At 42.0% G+C, this 26,885-nt stretch overlaps 2 protein-coding genes across 3 annotated transcripts in view; one reads left to right on the top strand and one right to left on the bottom strand.

Moving 5' to 3' along the window:
- Nucleotides 1-14,335, bottom strand: part of Ccdc148 (coiled-coil domain containing 148) — a 293,794-nt gene extending 279,459 nt beyond the window's left edge. For both annotated transcript variants that reach the window (XM_004651862.2, XM_045147876.1), the window contains exon 1: nucleotides 14,025-14,335. The gene's annotated coding sequence lies outside the window, so the exon portion shown is untranslated. The remainder of the gene's footprint in view (nucleotides 1-14,024) is intronic.
- Nucleotides 14,336-14,719: 384 nt separating this feature from the next.
- Nucleotides 14,720-26,885, top strand: part of Pkp4 (plakophilin 4) — a 247,223-nt gene continuing 235,057 nt past the window's right edge. The window contains exon 1 of the mRNA XM_004651863.3: nucleotides 14,720-14,841. The gene's annotated coding sequence lies outside the window, so the exon portion shown is untranslated. The remainder of the gene's footprint in view (nucleotides 14,842-26,885) is intronic.

The raw sequence follows: 26,885 nt of genomic DNA, 5'->3' as shown, positions 1-26,885 counted from the left end.
TTCTCTTGTACTTTTGTGGTCCACTCACTTTTACAACATGCACATGTGTGCAAAGAGAGTGACTGTCCCAGCAACACTCCAGACTCCATTCACTGTTCTCGGATGGGATTACAAGCAGTAATGACCAATGAGGCTGGTGACATTAGAGACTTAATCTGGATTTACTGGAGGCAAATGATCTGTTTTCCAAGAAAAAGAGAAGAACAAAAGATTCAGACTGAATGACATGACTGCTATGGTATAACCAAATGCTCTTTAATTGTATTTAAGGCCTACTCCATGGGAAGAACCATGTATGAAAACCTAGTTAAAAGCCTATGGCCAGTCTGGAGAAGACATAACCCTATGAGGGAAGCTACTACTATTACTTGGCTGAATGGATATGATGTCCCCATCAACTTGCCCTCTGAATATTTATATGTATGTCCAAAGGAAGTGCTGCTCTTACTTTTGGCCAGAGAAGCATCTCTTTGCAATTGACAGTAACTCAGTATTTGTCTAAGTGCTGAGAACATGTGACTGTGCAATGAATGCTCAGTGCTAAACAAGAGATGTACAACACCCTTTCCACGGCTCAGAAAATATTGCATAAGACTGAGCAGAAAGAATGTAAGTGCCAGAGGGGAGGAGTGCTTTGAAATGAAGTCTTTAGGCCATGAAGTGGCTGTTGCATTCATGACCTCTCAGCTGTTGTCATTACTTGTTTAGTATCTGCACAATATCGGGCCCATCAACATTACATCATGGGTAATGGAGGAGGGCCATAGAAGGAGATGGAAAAGAAGAAGAACAGGGAGGGGAAAGGGGAAGAAGATGAGGAGGAGAAGAAGGAGGAAGAGAAGAAGAAGGAGAAGGAACACAGAAGAGGCTAAACTAGTTACAAAGAAGAAGGGGTTCAGTGGAAGGGGGCAGGAAGTGAAGACAGTGGAGAGAATTATGATTAAAAGCCATCATGTCTTCTCTCTCTCTCTCTATCTGCCTCTTTCTCTCTCTGTGACTCTCAAATAAATAAAAATAATAAAGAAAAAAATTTTTTTAAAAAGGGGGTGCACGCATCTGGAATTCGTCTGCAGTTGCTGGAGGCTCTGGCGCACCCATTCTCTCTCTCTTTCTATCTGCCTCTCTCTCTCTCTCTCTCTCTCTCTCTCTCTCTCTCTCTGTCACTCTCAAATAAATAAATAAAAATAATTTAAAAAATTTTAAAACCATCATGTTGAGCTGGGCATGGTGGTGCACACCTTTAATCCCAGTACTCAGGAGGCAGAGGTAGGAGGATCATAATGAGTTCCAGGCTACCCTGAGACTACATAATGAATTCCAGGTCAGCTTGAGTTAGAGTCAGACCCTACCTTGAAAAAAACAAAACAAAACAAAACAAAAAAAATCATGTCTATGTGTGAAAACTGTCAATAAAAAAGAATAAGATAGCCAGGTTTGGTGACATACACTAATTCCAGCACTCAGTCAGGAGGCAGATGTAGGAGGATGGCTGTGAGTCTGAGGCCAGCCTGAGACTGTACAGTTAATTCCAGGTCAGCCTGGGCTAGAATGAGACCCTATCTCAAAAAAGAAAAAGAAAAAGACAGATTTCCAATGACTTATTTCAAGTGCTTTGGATTAGCAAAAGAGAAAAGCACTAAACAAAATAACTAAAGAGCTGGAGAGATGGTTCAATGGTTAAAGGCACTCACTTTCAAAGCCTACAGGTCTAGGTTCAATTCCCCAGTACCCACACAAAGCCAGATGCACAACATGGCACATGTATCTGGAGTTTGTAGCAACAATAGATCCTGATGCACTCTCTTCCTCTCTAAAATAAATAAAATCTTTAAAAAGACAACTAGAAGCTGGGTGTGGTGGCACACACCTTTACTAATCCTAGCACTAGGGAGGCGTGAGTTGGAGGCCACCCTGAGACTACATAGTGAATTCCAGATCAGCCTGGACTAGAGCAAGACCCTACCCTGAAAGACCAAAAAATAAATACATAAAATAAATATTACAAATAATAACCAATAAACATTTTTATCTATAGATATTCCATTGAAACTGAGGTCTCTAGAAATAACACAAACTTATAGCTAAATATGAGTACATTTCCAAAATTACTTATTTAAAATTATTTAAGTATAGTTATCTATAAATTACAAAAGGCAAATATAGTAAAAACCATATATATAAGAAAAAAAGGTAGGGCTGGAGAGATTGCTTAGCAGTTAAGATGCTTGCCTGTAAATCCAACAGACCATGTTCTGTTTCCCAGGACCCACATAAGCCAGATGCACAAGGGGGCACACAGATCTGGAGTTCTTTTGCAGCAGCTGGAGGCCCTGAATTGCCCATTCTCACTCTTGCTCTACCTATTTTTTCTCTCTCTCGAATAAATAAATAAAAACAAAATATTTTTTAAAAAGAAAAAAATAAACAGTATTAAAATATGTTGATAATTTCTACAAATCTTAGGGAGAATGAGGTGATACAAAATGTTTCATTATCTTATAAATCTTGGTAGGATATCATGCAATAGAAGGATTCTAAGTATAAGTGTAAGGTAATTTGTCCAACTACTTGCTTTAATGGACATAACAGCTACAACATAAACAGATATGAGAAATGTGACAACACTGGCTTTATAAACCCTATCAAGATACTTAAATTTCAATTCTATTCACCAGTTATGTAAAGGAAAGTTCAACTACTGACTTCCCTGATATGAATTAGTTTCTTGCACTTTTTTAATGTTTAGTAAATGAGGTCTAATTCCAGTGAAACCTCATCTGGAGGTTTTTCAATCATGACAGAAAATTGTTTCCAGATTTACTAAATTTTCATATACAAGAGTTTTAAAGAGGCTTTTGTCATTTTCTAAAAAAATTTTTATTTATATAGCTTATTGAGGTCTAATTTATAATCAATAAAATATATCCATTATAACTGTGTGGCTATGACAAGTATATATTACTGTGCAAACCTCAGCAGCATGGAGTTTGAGGCCATTTCTCTTATTAGAACACATTCCATCATAACCCCTGCTTTCAGTCTGATCCCAGCCAAAGGTGATCACTAATTCTTTCTGAGAGCGTTCTATAAATGATACCATACCACATGTGGCCTTTTGTGTTTGCCTTTATGTTGCAGCATGTACCTCTAGCTCATAATATTTGTAGTTGAATAATATTTCACTGTGCAAGTGATTAGTTGATAGATATTTGAACTATTTCCAGGTGTTTGCTGTTAGAACTAATATGGCAATTTTAAGTGAAGAAGCTTTGTATAGACATATATTTTCTGAAGTGGAATTGAAAGGTCATATGGTAAGACTGCATATATAGAATTTTTTTTTCAAGCTAGGGTCTAACTCCAGCCCAGGCTGACCTGGAATTCACTATGTAGTCTCAGGGTGGCGTCAAACTCCTCCCACCTCCGCCTCTTGAGTTCTGAGATTAAAGGTGTGTGCTACCACACCGAGCTTCATTTATATATTTAAGAATTCACAAAATGTTTTTCAAAAATAGTTATTTCTTTGTTTTCTTTGCATGTGTTGCATATGGGGTGAGTGTTTCTGGTATGTGTATGTGTGCATGCAGATGTGCTTGTGTATGCATGGAGACCACAGGAAAACAATGGGTATACTGCTTAATCATTCATCTGCACATTTCTTTGAGAGTGAATTTCTTTCTGAATGGAACTAGTTTCTGCTCTGGTCTCCATTTTCCACAGGACTGGGGTTACAAGCATGCGTGGCCATGCCCAGCTTTTTATGTGCTGGAGGTCTCAGATCCTTATGCTTGAGGCAAGAACTCTTGCCTGCTGAGCCATCTTCCCAAATCTTTTAGTTTTATTTTTCTTTCATCACTTGACATTTTCATCTTTTGTCTTCTAGCCCTTCTCATGGCAGTCTTAATCACTGAGCCATCTCCCCAGCCCAAGAGTTTAAGTTGATTATGCTGCATGTAGGTTCCAGTATGACTACCCCAGCAACATTTCTTTCCCCATTGATCTGTCTTGGCAACTCCATTAAACAAGAATTGACCACATACATAAAGGCTAATTTGTGGAGCTTCTTTCTCATTGATCTCAAAGGATGTCAGGTCAATGTTACAACTATTATTGTAGCTTTACAAAAAGTTTTAAAACTAGATATTGTAATTACTCTTTGTTCTGTCATCAAAATTGCTGTTGGAAGCCGGGCGTGGTGGCGCGCGCCTTTAATCCCAGCACTCGGGAGGCAGAGGTAGGAGGATTGCCATGAGTTCGAGGCCACCCTGAGACTCCATAGTGAATTCCAGGTCAGCCTTGGCTAGAGTGAAACCCTACCTCAAAAAACCAAAAAAAAAAAAAAAAAAAAATTGCTGTTGGTATTCTTGCTCTTTCCTTTTTAAGATTAGTTTGAAAGGATCAGATTGACTCTATAGATCAAAGATGCTTTATTTAAAAATTTATTCCTAAATATCACGTTTTAGTTATTGTTAGTATTTTCTCAAGTTAATTGTCAGATTCCTAGTTTCTAGCACATGAAATACAATTGAATTATGTATGATGATCATCAATATTGTGGCCTTACTGGATTCATATATTTGTTCATGTGTGTGTACATGTGTGTATTCTTTAGGATATTCTATGTATAGAATTATATCATCTGTGAATAATGGTAGCTTTAATTTTTCCTTTGGTATTTATATTCCATTAATTTTGTGATTTCCTTATTACACTGGCTAGAACTTCCAGTGCAATATTGAATAAAAGGTGAGAGTGGACATCCTTATTTGATTCTCCTACTCACTTACTAATCAAGCCTGCCTTTGCTTAGCTGCCAAGATCAGGCACACACAGGGTCCTATGGCTTCAGACATTATCATCAACTTTGGGGAGGAACATTAAGTCTTTCAACATAAATGTGTTGTTAGCTGTGGGCTTTTCATATATGTACTTTATCATATTGAGGAAGTTTCCTTCTATTGTATTTTCATCATGAGTGGATATTGGTTTTTATCAATAGCTCTTTCTGTATCTATTGAAACACTCATTTTTCCTATTGTCTCAAAATTTATAAAATTACAGAAAGCAGAGCAGTTCTTGACTCCTGGTTCATGGCAGTACAATGTACTAGCAAGCACTGTTCTCTCATTCTCCCAGTCTGACATAAGTGAGCAGAGCTAGCCAAGTGTGGTGGCGCAGGCCTTTAATCCCAGCACTCGAGAGGCAGCAGTAGGAGGATCACTGTGAGTTCAAGGCCACCCTGAGACTACATAGTGAATCCAGGTCAGCTTGGGCCAGAGGGAGACCCTACCTTGAAAAACCAAACCAAACAAAAAAAGAAGAAGAAGAGCCCAGGAAGAACAATTCCACAGTTCCCCTCAGAGGCTCAAACCAGGCACCATTCCTTAATGTTTGTACCACCTCCCACCAATGCCACTCTGGGGGACCGAGTCTCTAACACTATGGCTTTTGTGGAATATTCCAGATCCAAACTATAACATGCTGCTTTCTAAATGAGAAGTATAACTGGTGTGGATCCCTGTATCTGCCTGATAGCTGGCCCCTCTTCTCCTTTGCCTTGTTGCTCTGGGCTGGACTTCACTCAAAGCTGGCTAGCCGTGTGCGTTTTGTCAGAAATTAGCACAGTCCCAATATAGATCCATTTATAAAGCTGTTATGATTTTTCTGTTTGTTTTTCAGGCAAGGTGTCACTCTAGCCCAGGCTGAATTGGTACTCACTTTGTAGCCCAGACAGCTATCCTGCTACCTCAACCTCCCAGGTGCTGATCTTATGAAACTACTAAATTTTAGTGATCCTACTGATGCAGGATTTTGGGGTTCAGGAGGGGGGTCCCCTAATGCATGAACCCCAAGTTTTGGGTTCTGTCCTACCTATAACAATGAATTGATAAAGACGGATTCAAGGAGGATAAATTATGAATTATTAAGTTTATTGAGCAGAAAAATCACAAATTGTAGGGCTTATTTAAGGGACAAATCACAAATTGTGGGTATAGGAAACACACTTTCATGTGGAAACACTGTGTAATTTATAAGGTTTGTTTAATAAAATTTGAGGTTTATGGGGGAACTGGAGTACAGCTGCAAGCATGTGGACTTAAGAGAAATTGAGGCTTTTAAAGACAGATTAAAGCTGCTGACACATGGAAAGTAAAATCTAGGAGCATGTGTAGGGAAACTTGGGAAGAACCTGTATATGGTATTCAGAAACCAGGGGAAAGTCATGCATGTAATCAAAGGGAGAAGTTACCCCAAACTATTGAAACAGAGACAAGCAGAAAAGCCACCCAAACTGAGAAACAGTTTTATGTTCTCCCTGCCTCCCAACCCAGCCAGGATGGGTAAGGAGGAAGCCAGACTCACTTGTATCCTTGTGGCCCTGGCAGAGGGAGGTAGCAGAGAAACAGAGCTGAGCTGGGCTCAGTACCAGCAAGGGGAAGATTGGTAGATTAAGAGTGGATCCCTGGACCAGCCCTTCCAGGCCACCTGTCTAGGTAGCGAGCTAGATTGGGCAGCAGGGGGCGCGGTAGATAGTTCTCCATCTGGCATGAGTGGCGGCTTGTGGTTGTGACATCTCATGGTTCTCTTTGAGCCTCATCCCTACTAAATGAAGCTGCCTAAAAAAGCCAGCTCTCTCCTGTCCTCTTTCACTACTTGTACAAGGACAGCAACCTGAAGGAGCAACTAAGTGGGGCTTATTTAAACGGCTTGACAAAGCTGAGTTTGAATTCCTTTCCTTAATATACTTTTTTCTTTGGGGGGGGGGGGGATGTAGGGTCTCATTCTGGCACAGGCTGACCTAGAATTTACTATGTAGTCTCAAGGTGGCCTTGAACTCATGGCAATCCTCCTACCTCTGCCTCCCTCCCGAGTGCTGGGATTAAAGGCATGTGCCACTAAACCTGGGCTCCTTAATACACATTGTTATAGCCTCAGTTGTAAGTAAACCTGCCAAGCCCAACATGGGAAGCCGGTAGTTTTCACACAGGTCCTCCCCCATTTATTCATAACCACCAGGGATAAGATCTGAGGCCTTTCTCTCTTCCCAGGCTATGAGGCAAAGGCGCTCTGTTCTGCCATAGCTTTCATTTCTCTACACTGGATGATTAATCTCATCTTTTTCTAATTACTTCCCAATATTACTGAAACAATTTTGGAAGTCCAATTCTTACAAACACTAAAATAAGGGTCGACGAACACTGGCTTTTCTTTTAAAAACAAAATTGAGAGAAAGAGAGAGAGAGAGGAAGAGGCAAATAGAGAGAGAGGGAGAGAGCTGCAACAACTCCTCATGCATGTGCCACCTTGGCATCTGGTTTACGTGGGTCCTGGGGAATTGAACCTGGGTCCTTCGGCTTCGCAGGCAAGCACCTAAACCACTAAGCCATCTCTCCAGCCCAACACTGGCTTTTCTTTTCCTTCCTTCTTTCCTTTCTTTTTTTGTTATTATATATACTTAGTATGTAAACAACACATGTTGGTACCATTGTTTCCTTCATCCCTGTCCCTTTTCCAAAGAGGCCCTCCTTGCTGGAGATGCAGGTCAACCCCATGGGGATCCTGGGTCATGTATTGTAGGGGCAGTAGTCAGTTATAGGGAGAGAGACAATGTCTCTGCCAACACTGGCTTTATTTCAGTGATCTAAACTATTGTGAGGGACAGTCAGGGACATGCCAAAGAGCCTGTCCCCTTGAGGAGAAAATTCACACAAAAATAGTTACGCCAGGGTAGAAAGTGTCAAGTACCACAATAATACATGTAGGAAGAGGTCAGTCTCCCAAGGGGGGTCAGGGCCAGGGAACTAGGCTGGCTCAAGGAGGAGGGGGATCTTCATATTCAAATCATATAGTTGAAGGCAGGACACAGTCCATCCTGAAGCCATGGGGGGGGGGGTATTTAAATTATTAGAGAGCCCAAGCACCCTCCCCAGGCGAGCCCAGCTTGCACCACTGCTATCCCCCTCACTCACCCTTTGCCTGCTTTAATATTCCTCTTTAATAATAAAACTTATCAGCACTGGTATAGATTGGGGACTTTTTGGGTTTTGTCTTCACCATTGAGGCAGTTTAGGGGTGACAGACCCTGAAAGTAAAAGTGAGGAATGTCTTTGAGTCTGTCCTTGCAGTCACTAATGAAGTTCCCAAGATCTGTTTTTCCTTGAGCTCAACTACTCCTTAGAAAGGAGTTCCCTATTGCTGGAGGATTAAAATTCCTGGAAGGATTAAACCTCATCTCCTAGGTAGACTGGCTGGTTAGCTCAGCTTCCAATTCCTAATCTAGAAAACATGCCAGTCTGGGTCTCTAGGTGGGCTTTTCCATTTCCAGAAATGAACCCCCCCCCCCTTTCATCTTTGGGCAAGAGCTCAGCCCTCCTTCCTTATCTTAAATTCTAGCTATGATCTAATAAAAATCTATCTAAACTTACTTTCTGGTCTGTTGATTTCAATTTGAATTCAGCAAAACAAGGGCACAGAGGCAGTGACTCAGTGGAAGTTTTGTGACTGTGACAGTCTGGCATGCTAACTCCTGGGTTAAAAGCCCAACTGAGGGCTGAAGGAGATTCCATTGCTCTCAAGGAATCCCAATGCATCCTTATCATACTGAGCCATTGGGAACCTCAATTCCTATACCACTATCTACTGCATAGATAGCCAAGTATAAGAGAGAATTTTCTTCCTCCCCCTAGTCTTTGCTTTCAGTGGTATTTTTTTTTAAACCAGCTAGAAGCTGCTTTATTTTATTTTATTTTATTTATTTATTTGAGAGCGACAGACACAGACAGAAAGACAGAGAGAGGGAGAGAGAGAGAATGGGCGCGCCAGGGCTTCCAGCCTCTGCAAACGAACTCCAGATGCGTGCGCCCCCTTGTGCATCTGGCTAACGTGGGACCTGGGGAACCGAGCCTCGAACCGGGGTCCTTAAGCTTCACAGGCAAGCGCTTAACAGCTAAGCCATCTCTCCAGCCCCTTCAGTGGTATTTTTAATGGCATTTTACCACTAATCAATTGAGCTAATATAAAAAACACTGGAAAAGTACATTTTTTTTTTTTTTTAATCTTGGAAAGGTTCAGGACACCTTCTTTCTTACCCCATTAGAAAGTTCCCTGGATTTTTTGGTGATCCAGAGATGGAATCACCCAAGCTCTCAGACTGACCACATCTAGCACTTAGAATCCAAAGTAGACTGGGAAGTTTACAGCTCCCACTGTGGAAGGTCATTTGCATTTCTATGGACCCTTAGGCTGGGTGACAAAGGTTTCTAACCTTCACTGAACATGTATATTTGGGGCATGGCCATTTTTTAAAATATATGACAGAACCTTTTTTTTTCAACAGGATCTCATGTAATCCAGACTGACCCCAAACTCACTATGTATTTGTGAATGACTTTGAACTTTGGATTTTCCTGCTTCCATTTCTTGAGTGCTGGGAATATAGATATGTGTGACTATGCTTAGTTTATGTGGTGCTGTGACTGGAATTGAGGGTTTTGTGCATATTAGGCCATATCCCCAGCCCTGTTTGACAGAACTAAATTGTCAAAGTAAACCAGTATTTTGAGGAGAAAGAGCACAATCTTCTAAGTTATTTCAGTTGCATCCAAAGGCCAAAATGTCTGGGGAAACAAAGCAGATGCCTCAAATTCATTCTGCTTCTTGGAGAAAGAAAAGGCCAATAGATGGAGTTGATGGAATATGTTTATTTTTAATTAATTTACTTATTTATTTGATAGAGAAAATGGGCATACCAGGGCCTCTAGCCACTGCAAAAGAAATCCAGATACATGAGCCACTTTTTGCATCTGGCTTTACATGAGAACTGGGGAGTTAAACCCTGGTTCTTAGGCTTTTCCAGCAGGCACCTTAACCACTAAATCACTTTTCTAGCCCAGAATAGGGTTTTATAAAAGGCCAGATATTTGGAGTCTGGGAGAAGATGTAACAGGTAGTCTGTGAAATTATAATCCATAGGGAAACATCCTAGCAGAGGAAATTGTGGCCATGTTTAGTAGCAGAACTGGAATACAAGCTTAGAAGAGAAGTCTAGACACTCCTTAATAGGAGCTGATGGAGGTGAAGAGGCATGGAAATTCAGACTTCATACTGGATCTCCACAGTGGAGAATTAGAGGAAGCCCTTGTACAGTGCAGTACCTAGAGAGTAGAGATGGAACAGATCTGGAAGACAAGTATTCTAGATTATCACTCTCCAGATGATGAAAGGAATTTAGGACTCAGTCAGTGAGAGGGAACGAGGTAGCTTTGTTAGGCAGTTTAGGATGACTGGGGCCCTGAACATAAAAAGCAGGAATATCTTTGGGCTTATTCTTACAGTCTCTACTTTGCTAGAGATCAAAGTATGATCTGACTTCTTACCTCTTCCTTAGATCTGTTTTTCCACAAACAACCTGAGTCTGTCCTGGTGAGGTCCCCTTTCCTAGAATTTACATCTAATCCTAATGTGTGGTTGGTCAAGTTCATGTCCCAGAACTCAACATTATGGCTAGCCTCTTCCTGAGCCAGCCTTTAGCCCAGACCAATCACTTGTCTCTCTGGCTCATCAGAGCTGGAAGGTAGGACCCTCCACCATAAGGTTATAACTATGCTCACCAAGGGAGGGCAAGCTCTCTCCACTGCTCCTGAACATCATGGTTCTGGTAAGCTTCCCTTGAGGAGACTAGGGGAGAGGCCCCCTTTACTCCCGCATGGGCTCTTTACCCCTCCTGCCCTCCACATGACAGGAGCTCTTTGTACTTTCTTTTCTATCCCCTCTAACTCTTTTTATATTTCCTCCAGGCCCACCATGTAAGCTCTCAGACCATGCGGGTTTATCTATTTTCTTTCTCTTCATTCTGTATTTCTCTAAATAAATATAATAATTTAATAATTATCTTTCTTAATCTTATCTTATCCAATTGTTTGGTTAAAAGAAGACTAAGGGATTGGGGTTCAAGGACTTTCCTGGACTCCCCACAAACCCTATATTAGTAGGTCCTGGATAACAGGAAGTTTTAGTGGAATAAGCTGATGTTTTAGTCTTTACCAGTGATGCTCAGCAGTGCATAAGCAAGTTCAAAAGAAATCTTTCCATTAAATACAACATTAATGTTGAAAATTTAGTGAGAGAAGACTGATTTTAGAGGACATTCATTATTTATGTTGGATTATTTAATATTTTAAATGCTGGCAATGAAAATTACAAATAAGAAAACAAACATGAGAAGACACAATAACAAAATACATGCCAAACATATGTTTTGAGAAATATACAAAAATAAATCATTATTACAGTAAATACTATGAAATACTAGGCCAGGAAAAAAAAAATGAATGCCCAGAATTTTTCCCTTTGATTAGACAAATTTTCCATACAATTTTGTTGAAATTTTTCAAAGCAAGATTATTGGTGTTGTAGCCAGGTTCACATTGCTGGTAAAAATCATCCAACTAAGAGCAGCTTGTGGGAAAAAGATATTTATATTGGCTTACAGGCTGGAGAGGAAGCTCCACAATGGCAGGGAAAATGATAGCATGAGCAGAGAGTGGACATCACCTCCTCACCAACATCAGATGGACAACAACAACAGGAGAGTGTGCCAAACACTGGCAAGGGGAAAATGCCTATAACACCCATAAGCCCGCCCCCAACCACTGCCTTCAGGAGGCTTCAGTTTCCAGTTGCCATCAGCTGGGAACCTAGCATTCAGAACACTGAAGTTTATGGGGGACACCTGAATCAAACCACCACAATTGGTATCTAGACTGTTCATTTAAAATGTCTTTTTAAAGAAAATTTCCATTTTACTTTTTTTCTGCTCTACAAACAAACACACATTCAGCAAAACAACAAATAAACCTCAAAACAGCTAATTTCCCTAATGGCAAGGCATGAGATACCACTTTTGTGCTCTTGCTTGGTTCTTCCTAACTCTGAAAACATTTAGGGGATACAGTAATATGTTCACCTGCTTCACTCCACCATTTTTAACCCTGCACAGAACTTTCAACCAAATTCAATGTGCGCACACACACACACACACACACACACACACACACACACACATATGCAGGTATGTGCATGTGGAGGCGAGAGGACAAATTTGGATGTCATCCTCAGGTATACTGTTCACCTCATTTTTTTTTGAGACAAGATCTGTCTTTGGCCCAGATAGGCTAAGCTGTTTGGCCAGTGAGCTCCAAGGCCCCTCCTGTTTCAGCCTCCCCAGGCTGGTATTATGGGTGTGAGCTACCATGCTTGGCTTTACTTGGGTAGTAGGGATTGAGCTCAAGTCTTGTTTCCTGATTTTTGCAACTTTGTCAACTGTGCTAACTCCACAGCTTTTATTCCTAGTTGTACAGAAATATCTTTCTAAGCAAGGTACCATATAAATGTTTCTGGGGTTATACTTTTGTAATTCTCAGCTGCAGCAAGATAAAAGCCAAAAGCATGCATGATCTGATTTGAAAGAACAGAAAATGTATATATAGATTATACACACTGAATATTGTATACACATTAATGTTTCTCCCAACAAAATCAAAATATTTGTAATTAAAAAATTATATCAGGGTTTTCACACAGTATAACAAGAAAAAAATATTGGGCTGGAAAGATGGCTTACCGGTTAAGGCATTTGCCTGGGAAGCCTAAGAACCCAGATTTGATTCCCCAGAACCCAAGAAAGCCAGATGCACAAGGGGGCTCATGAATCTGGATCTTGTTTGCAGTGGCTAGAGGGCCTGGTGCACCCATTCTCTGTCCTTCTCTCCCCCCCCACACTCATAAATAAATAAAAATAAAATATTTTTAAAAAGAAAAAATCATATGGTCCCTCTAGTTTGAGGGGTAGTAACATCAATTCAGAAATCAGTAGCATGATTTCCTTTTCTTTTAAACTAAAGAGGTTGGTACAAAAGTAGCAAAATCACTTCAAGAAGGAACATGAGAATATCCATTGCTATGTGGCAGAGTGCTATTATTTTTAAAATGTCATGTGGAGAGATGGCTTAGTGGTTAAAGCACTTGCCTGTGAAGCCTAAGGACCCAGATTCAATTCTCCAGGTCCCACATAAACCAGTTACACATGGTGGTGCATATGTCTGGAGTTCGTTTGCCATGGCTCGAGGCCCTGGTGTGCCTATTCTCCCCCCCCTCTAAAAAATAAATAATTTTTTTAAAGTCTTGTGGCAAGGCATGATGGCTCTCACCTTTAATCCCAGCACTTAGAAGGTAGAGGTAGGAGGATTGCTTTGAATTTGAGGCAAGCCTGGGACTACAGAGTTCCAGGTCAGCCTGGTCTAGAGTGACACCCTACTCCCCACCCCCACCCACAAATAAAAACAAAAATAAAATAAAAACTTGAATGTGGAAGTAATATCTACCATACCTCACTTTACTAGAATGTGGAAGTAATATCATGTCTACCAAACCTCACTTTACTAGGTGCTCTCTAAAGATGAAAATCATCAGTCAAAAATAATTAGCATTACTAAACTAGCACACAAACAACTTTAAATAAAATTAGAGCACTCATTACAAAAGGTCAAGGAATTTTGAGAGTAGTGATTTCACGCCTTGGTTTATTAGTTTTAAAGATAACCTGAAAAGTAGTCAGAAAACAAAATCATTTTTCTCTGTTGTGAAATCATCAGTAGGCATGAAGGACTGTCTCACTTGCAGCCTTCTCCAGCTAGTGAGAGAAACAGCAAGCACCTGCCAAGCCCAGCGCAGAAAGCCTGCAGCGGGGGTTTCACAGATCCCTGTCAATGGGAGAATTGGGAGGCGGGCAGCAGAGTTCAGGGGTCATCCTATGGCATCTGTCCCACCATCCCAGTTTGCTTCCTTACCAAAATACCGTGCATAGGAAGTCTTGACTGAGTCTCCTTTGAGAAGGATTACAGGTTTAATGGCCCTCAAATCCTCTGAGGTAAAAATCTTCCTTAGGGAAGTGAACAAATCTAAGTAGAAGTGGCTCCGTGACGTCGAGAAGAAGCGGGGACTTAAGGAACGGGGTGGAAACTTACCTGGATAAGCAGAAGCTTGCACAGTCAAAGGTCAAAGTGCACACAGCCTGCTCCCCAGAAGCAGAAGCAGTGAACCGCCCACTCCCGGGCTCTCACAGACCTGCTAAGTCTAGGGGCTCAGCTAGCTGTTGATGCCTTGGACGCCAGGGACAAGCCAACCCGAGGGCCACAGTCGGGTCGACGATAAGCGAGACCCAAATATCAGAGCCAGGGAGCCGGGTGGGGGGAAAACCCACTAGTACTTCTTTTCCCCACTGCCTCCCGCGCCCGTGGCCAGAGACACCTTCATCTTCACTCCCTACCTTCTCAAGGCCCTCTCGCTCTCCACAGCATCGGTCTCCATGGCGACCTCAGACCGCCGTTCCCATTGGTCCGTTCAATATGAGGGCCGGGCCAATGGGGAGGGCCAGCCTTCTGCTGCCGACCAATGGGGTTGGCGGGGAGCTTGTCCGGAGACGGCGGCGTGCTGACGTTCCCGGGAGCCTGGGGCTGGCTGGGCAGGCGGGCTGGCGGCTGGGCGGGCGGCGGCGGCGGCCTCTGGGCAGTAGAGGGGGCTCCGGGGCTGAGTCCGCGTCGACGCCGGCCGTGAAGGCGGCACCATGGGCACGGGGTAGAGGGCGAGCCGGCCGCCGCCGCCACCGGGGGTGGTGGGAGAGCCTCTCCGGGGGAGGGGGCGGGTGGGGGAGGGAGGGGCGGGCAGCGGCTCGGACGCCGCACTTTTGCAATTTTTTTCCGGGTGCCGCAGAGGCAAGAACCCCTCCTCGGCACGGATGTCCTCGGTCCCTGGAGCGATCGCGGCCGCTGCCTGAGCTGGAAAGTAAGTGTGCGGGTTGACGGGAGGGTCCGGGGCGCGAGCCCTCGGCCGCCGCCGAGTCCGGACCTGCTTGCGGAGGGCCCGACGGGCGCCTCCCCGAGCCCCGAGCCCCGGCCCCGCGGCGCGGCGTCCCCGCCCCGCCGCGCCTCGTGCTCCTGCCCGCACTCGCCCGCCGGCCCTCCGCGCCCCTCCCCCCGGCGGGCGCACAACTTTCCCCCCTCCATGGGCTTCTCCCCGAGACTTGTCTCCCTGGGGCGCCGCGCACGACCCCTGCCCGCGGCTCCTCCAGCCCCGAACTTGAACCGCGCGCGCGTCTCCAAGCCCGCCGATGCCTCCTCCTCCTCGCTCACTCCGGTCTTCCTGGCACGCCGCCCCGCGCCCCGGGGCGCCCGGCTGCCTCATTTCTCCCGGGCCATGTCTCCGCAGCTCTGGCCCCACGGCCGACATCCCGGTCCTCCCACGCCCGCGATCCCCCCACGAAGCCATTACTCCCGCGCGTCCTGTCCACCCGGCGGGTCCCGCGCGCCCCTCACGCGGCCTCGTAACCCTCCTGCTCCACCCCTCGTGGTCGCTACCCCAGCCCGAGCCTCCCCGCTGCCCTCCGGGGCCGCCGCCGCCGCTTCCCCCTCGCCCTGCCCGGAGTTGAAGCGGAAAGCTGCTCGGGTTGGTGGATCGTGTGTCCCTGTCCGCCGCGAACCCTCCACCCCGGGCCGGGGTTTGGCTGCGTGCTGACTTGAGTGCGACAAACCGCGAGTGCGCGGACAGCGGAGGCTCCGCGGTGGCCGTGGCCACTCGGGGCGCAGCGGTAGTCAGGTGTGTGCGTGTGTGTGTCCTACGGAGGACGCTGGCTGCCAGCTCCTAGGCTGGCGACAGATTGTGCAGGAATGTTAGGAATGCACCAGGGGCAGAGTCCGTTCGGCCCGCCGTGGCTGCTGTAGCGCTTTTGGCCCAGCTCTGGCGGCGCAGCCAGCCAGAGGTCACCCGAGCATCCTCGGAGCTGGTGAGCCGGCTTCAGTCCTCTCCGCCTGCCTTCGCTTCCCTCCTTGCGACAGAGGGCGGCGCGGCGCAGGGAAGCGCGGTAGTTTCTTTGGGCTCCAGCCTACCCTGGGTCAGTTCTTTTTTTTTTTTTTTTTTTTTTTTTGCTGCATTGGTTCCAGGATCGTGAATGTGGGTGGCAGGGTAGCCAAGGTTATCGATCATTGCACAAGGCTCTTGGCAAGTTTGGTTTGCAAGGTTTGGATAGCTATTGGTTTTTACTAGGGTTTTTCTGAAAACCTGCAGAAATAGGAGCGGCTGAATGTTTTTGAGAGTAATGAGCTTGCAGACAAAATATTTTACCTCTGTCGGAAAATGCCTACTAGTGCTCATAGACCTCGCCGTACTGCTAGAGAGATCTTGAATGCATCACTCTGCTGTCATAAGACTTGAATTTCTTTTTCTCTCGTCACCCTAGCCTGTGTTTAGGCCTCCTGTAATAAATACATAATGAATAGAAACAGAGAAGCAGTGTTTGGTCAGCGATGGGACAGATAGAACTGTCTGGTACAGTTAAATTTGGGGCGTGTCAGTTACCACTGGAAGTACCACATCATCATGTATATTTCAAGATGCAATCATTAAAAGAGATCGCCATTCTTTCTCTTACTCCTTGAGTTTATAACTAAAATAAACCCACACAATCCTACAACTTTTAAATATTGATAATTATCTGTAAAATCAATGATAGTATGCATTCTTGATTTTTCTTAATACAGAAAAACAATTTTGACAGAAAATGTTTCTCTAGAACTGGGCTTACAGTCTTTTTTTTTTGTAAGAGAAAGTAGAAAGCTTCCTTTTTGAATGGAGTATTCTAATGTGGAAGTATGGGAAATGCAACATGAAAGTAACATGTCTGGAGTAAGTGCTTCTGGATGTTGCAAAGCATGCTGTGTGTACTTTATTTTCACAGTTTGCTCTGGAAGTGGCAGTGCACTATAAAACCTCTCTGCACCTGTTATTTGTATCGTATTCAGTAAAATGTCAGTCATCCAACCAATCACCTGTCTTCCAACCTGCTTTGTGTGCACCAAGGGCATTGAAAAGTCTGAGAGCCTTTTAGTTAAGGCCCCAAGGGAAATGAAATGAAAGGTCGTGTCTTCGTGTATTTTGGTTACTTTATTGTTTTGCAAGTGTGTCTGTAATCAGTGAACCTTCTAATTTAGAGGTTTCATTTGTGACCAGTAACACTGGAGGAAATTGGGAGATGTTTGTAAATGCCAACAAGAAACTTTTATTATGTAACAATATATTACAGCTGAGTTTAACTCTTGCTTATTTGGTCTGATGTCAAAATTAGAAAGAAAAAAGCAGAAGGGAGGTGTCTGCATATCGCTGGTAGAACACTTGTCTAGCATATGTGAGGCCCCAAGTCCATCCCTAGTGACTCCACCCCCAAAAATGTGAAAAGGGAATTCAGTTTATCTGATGTATTAGGAATGGAAAAGCTTGTTTATATACAGAGAGTGTATATGAGCATGATTGGTTGTGCAAATAGTTTCACCTGCTTTAGTGAAAGCAGGCTTTCAGTTAGAAATACCTTTTTATTTGTTGGTGATGTTTAAAAAGAAGTAGCCTATAATCTTTCACAATTGAAAATAACACAAACTGTTGTGACCAAAGTATATTCCTTTGTTTATCCTCTACTGTTACATAAGGGAAACAGTGTTGCATTTAGTTTCATACTGAAGACTGAATTGGGAGGAATCCAGTGTGCTAGTCTTACCTATACTGATTTTGGAGGGGGCTAAATGATCAGGGAAGTGATGGCAAACAGAAGGAAGGAAGAACATAGAGGCAGCTGGTAACCAGAAAGAAAGTCATATACATTATTGTTGCACTCAAAAGCTGAATAAGCCAAGCTAATTCTGTGAATAGACCTAGCATAATATATCTTTAAAGTAACTACTACCAATTTCAGTTTAATAAAAACTGAAATTAGTAGTTGTAGGACTTTGAGTATTTAGATTGTCTGAATTAATAATTGCGATTTTATTTCTTATCTATACAAATTGTTAAGGAAAATTAAAATTATTAAATCACTTACATTAAGTTTTTAAAAATCTAGTTGGCCAACTTTTAAGTGGAATATTTTTCATGCTGTTAACAAACATCGATTTAGATTAACATGCCCTGCATGATGTCAGCTATCGGGCAAATGAGTCCCTTTACTGATCCCTTGGAAATATAAAGATATTTTGAGAATGGTCTTTAATTCTGATTTTTTTAAATATACTTTTATTGGTAACTCTTTACCTTGCTTAAATATGTTAGAAAACAAGCCTTCATTTTTTAATTAAAAGATACAGTAAAGATTATTTTTGTGGTTCTTATCACATAGATGCCCATGGAATTGTGTTTTGTGTAGGAAAGCTGCCTTCACACCTTTCAGCTTCCCAGGCTAATTCTTCCTTGGGAATGAGACATGGTACTGCAGTGCCCTTCCAGTCCTCTAGGGGAAGGGGACTAAAGCACAAGAACAGCAGGTGTGTTTGTAAAAGTAACCATTTCATGGCCAGACTTAACTGTAGATAGCTGCAAAAAAAGAGAAAGGAGGTAAAACTGTAAAACAAATGGATCTCAGCTTCATGTAGTGCCTGGCAATGATGTGCTAGTCAGCAGCAGGTCATCTTCATGGCCAGGAGGAAGATGCAACAGGTTCTTTCAGAGAAAGGATCAGGCCTGAAGCTGCCAAGTGCAACTTCTGTGCTTGACTGTCTCGCAGCATTGAGGTGGCTCTCACATTGCCACCTTAATAATCTAGTGGAATTATCTTCATCTTTTGGGGCTATGTTTCCATTACTAAATTGGGAGTGTTACGTGATAGTACTCTTCCTTTAAACTTAGGACTCCTTTAGACATTCATTGGCTAGATTGTGATTGTATGAGTGTCTTTCATTCCATACCTTACATTTCTTTTTATAATTTTTAATATTTTTATTTTTATTTATTTATTTATTTGACAGAGAAAGGGGGAAGAGAGAGAGAGAATGGGCACACCAGGGCCTCCAACCACTGCAAACGAACTCCAGATGCATGTACTCCCTTGTGCATCTGGCTGACTTGGGTCCTGGGGAGTTGAACCTGTGTCCTTTGGCTTTGCAGGCAAGTGCCTTAACTGCTAAGCCATCCCTCTAGTCCTTTACATTTCTTTTTTATTTGATATACTAATACATGGTGGCCACATTGCTGATAATTTTATTGTTCATAGTCTTGATAACATTATAGTTTATTATGACTCATATAATGATTCATAACTGGTGATAAACTGTTATTAGAGATTGGATTATAAATTTTTAATGCAGTAAGACATGGAAATGTCTGAACTTTCAGCTTTGCCATGTGAAGCACCTGTGATTGGGTAGGTGCCAGATGTTGTACATACAACCCTCATGGAGTCCACTCACAATGATGTATGCAAAGAGAGGGGCAGGGGAACCAGTAACACTCTTTCTGTGACAACCACTGTATTTGATTTCTACGTTAGCCTCTGTTGAACAGGAATGTAGTGATAATATCCTAAGATGTTAATCCTATTTTTTTTAATTTTTATGAACATTTTCCAAGATTATAAAATATATCCCATGGTAATTCCCTCCCTCCCCACCCCCACACTTTCCCATTTGAAATGCCATTCTCCATCATATTACCTCCCCATTACAATCATTGTAATTACATATATACAATATCAACCTATTAAGTATCCTCCTCCCTTCCTTTCTTTTCCCTTTATGTCTCCTTTTTACCTTACTGGCCTCTGCTACTAAGTATTTTCCTTCTCACACAGAAGCCCAATCATCTGTAGCTAGGATCCACATATGAGAGAGAGCATGTGGCACTTGGCTTTCTGGGCCTGGGTTGCCTCACTTAGTATAATCCTTTCCAGGTCCATCCATTTTTCTGCAAATTTCATAACTTCATTTTTCTTTACCGCTGAGTAGAACTCTATTGTATAAATGTGCCACATCTTCATTATCCACTCATCAGTTGAGGGACATCTAGGCTGGTTCCATTTCCCAGCTATTATAAATTGAGCAGCAATAAACATGGTTGAGCACGTACTTCTAAGGAAATGAGATGAGTCCTTTGGATATATGCCTAGGAGTGCTATAGCTGGGTCATATGGTAGATCAATCTTTAGCTGTTTTAGGAACCTCCACACTGTTTTCCACATTGGCTGGACCAGATTACATTCCCACCAGCAGTGTAGAAGGGTTCCTCTTTTTCCACATCCCTGCCAACATTTATGATCATTTGTTTTCATGATGGTGGCAAATCTGACAGGAGTGAGATGGAATCTCAATGTAGTTTTAATTTGCATTTCCCGGATGACTAGTGACGTAGAACATTTTTTTAGATGCTTATATGCCATTCGTATTTCTTCCTTTGAGAATGCTCTATTTAGCTCCATAGCCCATTTTTTGATTGGCTTGTTTGATTCCTTATTATTTAACTTTTTGAGTTCTTTGTATATCCTATATATTAATCCTCTATCAGATATATAGCTGGTGCAGATTTTTTCCCATTCTGTAGGTTGCCTCTTTGCTTTTTTCACTGTGTCCTTTGCAGTGCAAAATCTTTGTAATTTCATGAGGTCCCAGTGATTAATCTGGTTTTATTGCTTGAGCAATTGGGGTTGTATTCAGAAAGTCTTTGCCAAGACCAATATGTTGAAGGGTCTCCCCTACTTTTTCCTCTAGCAGTTTCAGAGTTTCAGGTGTGATGTTAAGGTCAATCCTATTTTTTTTAAAAAAGAATTTTTATTTCTTTATTTGAGAGAGAGGCAGAGTAAGGGAGAAAGAGAAAAAGAGAGAATGGGTATGCCACTGCGAATAAACTCCAGATGCATGTGCATCTGACTTATGTGGGTTCCGGGGAGTTGGACCTGGGTCCTTAGGCTTCGCAGGGAGTTGCCTTAACTGCTGTCAGTCATCTCTCCAGCCACCCCCCCTTTTTTTTTCAGGGTAGGGCTTCACTGTAGCTCACGTTGACTTGGAATTCACTATGTAATCTTAGGGTGGCCTCGAACTCACAGCAGTTCTCTACCTCTGCCTCCTGAGTTCGAGGATTAAAGGTGTGTGCCACCATGCCTGGTTCCATCCTGTTCTTCAATAATCTGAATCCGCCAATACCACAAACATATCTGTCTGATTGGAGGGGCAAAAAACCTATTATCTAGGGACTTAGGGCTACTTACATAAAGTATAGATACTTATGCCTACTGTTCCACATAGAATTTTGAGGTGGTATGGGTTTTTCATAAAGATAATACTGTATGAATGTTAGATGTATAGTTGAACTCTTCATACTGTTCAGGCTTTTGGGTTGGAACTTGAAATGCATTTTTTCCATAGAAACCATCCACTTAAAAGCTGTTTTGAGACCCATGATGAGTGGTCTCTGGAATTTTGGCTAGCTATATGCTCTTCTTTCCATTCCAAACATGAGAGAGGTAAAAATTAAGAGCCCCATGGGCTGGAGAAATGGCTTAGTGATTAAGCACTTGCCTGTGAAGCCTAAGGACCTCGATTCCCCAGGACCCACGATAACCAGGTGCACAAGGGGGTGCATGCTTCTGGAGTTCGTTTGCAGTGGCTGGAGGCTCTGGCTCTCCCATTCTCTATCTCTCTCTCTCTATCAGCCTCTTTCCTTTCTGTCTGTCACTTTCAAATAAATAAATAAAAATTAAAAGCCAGAACTTGGGAGATCTGGTATCAAGCCCTGTCACCTTCATAAGTCCTTTAACATTTGGGAAGTAGCATCCACTTTTAAAACTGCAGGATTTGAATTGTACCACTTTTGAAGTTTTCTAAGTATGCATATATAGATAATCTTGTTCCTCTCCATACCCCAAATCATAGCAACAGGGAAGTTGTGGTTGGCCTTTGAGATAAGTTCTTACACCGGGCAGGCTTGAAACTCACTTTGTGGTCTAGGCCCACCTCAAACTCTACAGTCCTTCAGTGTCAGTCTCCCAAGTGCTGGGATTATAGGCTCAGCCACCCTGATTGGCTATTTTGAAACTTAGAAAATGTATTTTAGGGCTGGGGGAATTGCTTAGTGGTTAAGGTGTTTGCCTGCAAAGCCAAAGGACCCAGGTTTGATTCCATAGGACCCACATTAGATACACAAGGGGGTGCACACATCTGGAATTCGTTTGCAGTGGCTGGAGGCCCTGGCATGCCCATGCTCTCTCTGCCCCCCCTTCTTCCCCTCTTTCTCTGTCAAATAAATAAAAAATATTTAAAATATATATTTTATTTATTGATTTGAGAGAGGGGGCAGACAGAGAAAGAATGGGCATACCAGCTCCTCTAGCCACTGCAAATGAACTCCAGATGCATGTGCCACCCTGTTCATCTGGCTTACATAGGTAGTGGGGAATCGAACCTGGGTCCTAAGCACCTGAACCACTAAGCCATCTCTTCAGCTCTATTTTGACACTTTTGAACCTCCTCTGTATTTGTAGTAAATAGTTCAGTCTTGATGTTTTAGTAGTATCATAGAAAAAAAATTGTATCTTCATATTTTCATTCATTGTAATGTATCCCAGATCTCACTCTTCTCCCACATCTCAGTTCAAGATGAAGTACAGTAGTTTAGGCCAGGGAGAGTCCGTGAAATGTCACCTTGGCAGTGAATGAAATTCCTGAGAGTACTGTGAAGGCAGTCATGGTTAACAGCCGAGGGGATTCAGGCCTGGCACTACTGTTAGTCTCTGTGGGTCTTGTGCTCATCCATAAAATGGAGTGATTCATCCATAGATGTAAATGTGCCTAATAGTAGATAGAGCCTGGCTCAAGGCCAGCACTTAATACATTTAGGTCTTTTTAATCCTTCCTCATGGTGCTTTGCAAGGTCTTCTGCATCATCTACTATATGTCAGGAGAATTTCCGACATGCCTTCTGTGGGTTTCATCAAAATGATTACAGATATAAACAGAGTATTTCAGGAAAAAATAAACTATTGAAAAAATAACTGCTTTCTGGGGAGATGGTTCAGCAGGTAAGAGTACTTGCCATAATAGGTATTGAGGGCCTGAGACTGCCTGAATTCAATTCCCCAGTACTGCTGGGCATAGCATGACCATGAATATTTGTAATCCATCCTGTGAGGCGCAGAGACCTGAGAATTGCTGGGGCTTATAAGAACTGCAGATTGCACCTCAAGGAAACACTTGGATGGGGGAGAGAGGAAGGACCACCCATGTTCCTTGGCCTCTGTGTGCTACTAGCTCATCTGCACGCGCACACACGCGTGCATGCATGCATACATACATACATACATACATACACATATGCTGGCTCCCCTCCACTCCCCCACTTCAACCCACCACACCAAACATATACCTTTTAAATATGAATACATGTATTGAATTTGGAGTCCCAGCATTTCCCAGAGGACTCAGTGCATTTCTGAAGACTGACTGCGTATGGTGCCCTCACTTGCACAACTTGTAGTGCTCAGTGTTCATTTTTACAAGATCTGGGCTATTTTTTACACGAAGAAAGTGACATCAAGTGCTAATCATTTACCATTTATTCAAATGCAATGTGAAAATTGACTCTTCAAGCTGCCTTTTTTTTATGAAATTAATCATATTTAAAAACATAAACAAGCTGAACCTGGTGACTCATGCTAATAATCACAGCACTCAGGAGACTGGATCAGGAGATTTTCTTGGAGTTTGAGGCCAGCCTTGGGTCTACATAGTGAGTTCTAGGCCATCCTGGGCATCAGAGTGAGGTTTTGTCTCAAACAGATAAACAACAACAACAACAACAAAATCAAAGCACATGAACAGACAAAAGTACATTTGTAACTGGCTCCAGATTGTCAAAGCAAAAAAACTAGAAAAGAGGAAGGTTTGGCAGATACTTCATGTTAACCAATAGACAGTGCTTTTCAAAGTTATTAAGAGATTACTTCTAGACCTGGCTCTACCACAAGGCTAGTGTGTGTCCCTCAATGAGTGAGTCACTTATGTCCCCTGGTTATTAGTTTTCTTATTTACAAAAGGAAGGAGTTGGACTAGGTGATCTATGGAGTCCCTGCAGAATTTATTTTCCACTGCTTAGAACATCACACATTTCCTTTCTGTTACATATATTCCTCTGCAAGAATGTGCTGTCTTAAGAATTATTACAATTTACACTCAGGGATATGAACAGAAAATTGAAGATGTATCCTGAAATTTTCAGCTCTGAAGATGCACATGTTCAAGTCACACATATATATACCCTAGCTGACTCATGGCTCCATCAGTTTTGGGTGGTGATGAAATATAAGGAGAAGGGATTCTGGGGGCTCAACAATATCTCACAGATTGTCACAGCCCTGCTCTGAGGGACTTATTTGCTAGCCACTATTCCCTGTGCACATTGGAACTTCAGTTATGATCAATATTGAGTTTTCTAAATGTAGGATAGGAACTGAGGGGAACTTAGGGTAGTGGCTGGACTGACCTATTGATAAGTGAGAAATCTCCACTTAATATTTGCTCAAATGATTTGATTAGTTCTCAAGGAAATAAAATAGCCACAAGAGAGGGTTGTTCTTTTGAAAGTGCACTTTATATTAATACTTCATAGGAATTCACTATTGCATATCATTATATAATACAGTTTTTTAACTCAATTCATAATCTTTACATATAAATAGTCTACAAGTATTGATAAATTGGGATGGTTTCAACAGGATGGACTTTACTTGAATTGGTATTCTTCCATGAGAAGAAAAATAAATACATTATAAATTTAGTTAAAGGACCTTGTCTTCAATCCTCTGCTTCACAAGGGAGGCTATAGAACTGTGACATGCATCTATAAAATTGTAGCTTAAAAGTATTGAGGTTGGCTATTACCCTTTGTTAATGCAACTTTCAAAGGGAAAAATAACTTAGACTAGTAATATATGCACTAGTAAGTGAATTTCCAATGTCATGAACAAGGGAGGACACTTGAACAGACTCTTCTGTGCTCATAACTTTACAGGAAACAGACACTCATGTAAAATGGATGCAGTGAAGATAATCATGTTTGCTCACACCTGTACCCATGGAATTAGTGGAAACCAGAGTGAATGAATTAGAAGTAATGTCACACTCCTGGGTACCACATGAATGGATTATTGACAGTGAGTGCATATTACAGTGTGTGAGATATTGATACTCCAATTTGAACATGTCTTATTTAGAAAGATTGCTTATGTAGAAAGTGGTTCAGTTGAGTTCATTTCAGTCAACATTCTCTAGTCACCTGCTCGGTGTCTCTACTGGGCCTTATGGGCAGCAACATGAGGCAGTGCCACAGGCCATGCTACTTCATGGAATCTCTGTCTTTAAGGAATCTGTAACAAATGTTGTAGTGTACCTGGGAAAGACAAGACACATCTGAAGATTATTGTAGAAATCTTGGTGTATAGACATGTAAAATTGTTTCATAGTGATAAAGATGAACTGACAAGTAACAAGAATTTAGATTTTTCTTCTACTTGAAAGTTTGTTTTTTTAAGAAATTACCCAAATCTAGAGACAGATGTGTGAGCCACATCATTGGCCTTCTTTGTAAAAGCCTGCATCTGAAAGATACTCGTGACCAGTGTGATATGGCTTTAGCCATGCATTTGATTACTTTAGTTGTACCTCTTGAAACAGTTTACCAGATAGCCTATAGAAAATTATTACCCATAATGAAAATACATTATTTGTAATAAACTATAACTCGATTTGCCATTTTAGTAAGTTCTTATTATCATTTTTATGTCAATTTGTTGTGTTTTGTGCTTTTATCCTGTGTACAGTGTATATGCCTTTATAAGTATACACTAAGTGTTAAGAATATCTCCATTTATTATAATGAATAAAAAAAAGAATTTGAAAATCTCTTGTGACATCTGCTAGAATAGTCTCATTGAATCTTACCTTGAACTTCTGAGTCATGCACTGATAATAGGAATTTTTCCTCCTTGCTGATTTGTCAATAACTGAAGCAGCAGCAAAAGCCCATTTTAAGAAAACACCAAATAAGGAATCAGAAAACCCAACTTCACTTGCACAAGGACTGCTGTTAATTTGAGACTTATGAGAAACCACTCAGCTATTAAATGTCCAATTCAGCTGGTGGCAGATAAAAAATAAGTATCAGTCTGGAATTGTATCGTATGCTGGCGAGGGTCAATTTTCCAAAATCATGTTCAGAATTTTGAATATAAATTTTCATAGATGCAATTAAACCTATAAATGTACTATCCTACTATATAATGACAGTATATCATTTCATAACAAAATGGCTCTTCTCTGCTGTGAGCAAGTCAACAGAAAGGATAGGCCTTCCTATATGACTTAACCCCCTGAATCTGACTAGGTGAAGAATGAATGGTGAGTTTTGAATTCTGGTTTTGGAGCACCATTTACCCACCATCCTTTAAGAATCTTCTGTTGGGCTAGAGAGATGGCTTAGCAGTTAATGCACTTGCCTGTGAAACCTAAGGACCCAGGTTCAATTCCCCAGTAACCATATAAGCCAGATGGTTAAGGTGTTGGATATGTCTAGAGTTTATTTGCAGTGGCTAGAGGCCCCAATACACTCATATTTTTTCCCTCTCTCTCCCTCCCTCCCCCACCTACCTATCTCTCCCTCCCTCTCCCCCTCCCTCCTCCCCCCCTCTCTCTCATAAGTAAATGAAATGTTTTTCTTTTTAAAAAGAATCTTCCCTCTGTGTAATACTCATCCTCTTTAAGTTGCCTTTATAAACTGGCTTGAGACCCTTGAAGGTCATTTATCAAGCAGTTTTCAGTTAAAAAACCTTAGTTATCCTTTTTGAAAAATTTACTTTCTAGCAGTGTTTATCAAATTCCTTAGCAACAAGATTCATTAGATAAATCTAAACAAATTGATTTCATGTTCATTTTAACATTAATTGTCTGGATTATAACCACAGTGAAGTGAATTTACATAATGCTCTTTCTGAAACTATTAGATATCAAATATTAGGACTAGGGTGACCA

The sequence above is a fragment of the Jaculus jaculus genome, chromosome 4, assembly GCF_020740685.1.
Source record: "Jaculus jaculus isolate mJacJac1 chromosome 4, mJacJac1.mat.Y.cur, whole genome shotgun sequence".
NCBI lineage: Eukaryota > Metazoa > Chordata > Mammalia > Rodentia > Dipodidae > Jaculus > Jaculus jaculus.
Note: the sequence above shows the minus strand (reverse complement) of the source record. Positions and strands in the feature narration are given on the sequence as shown.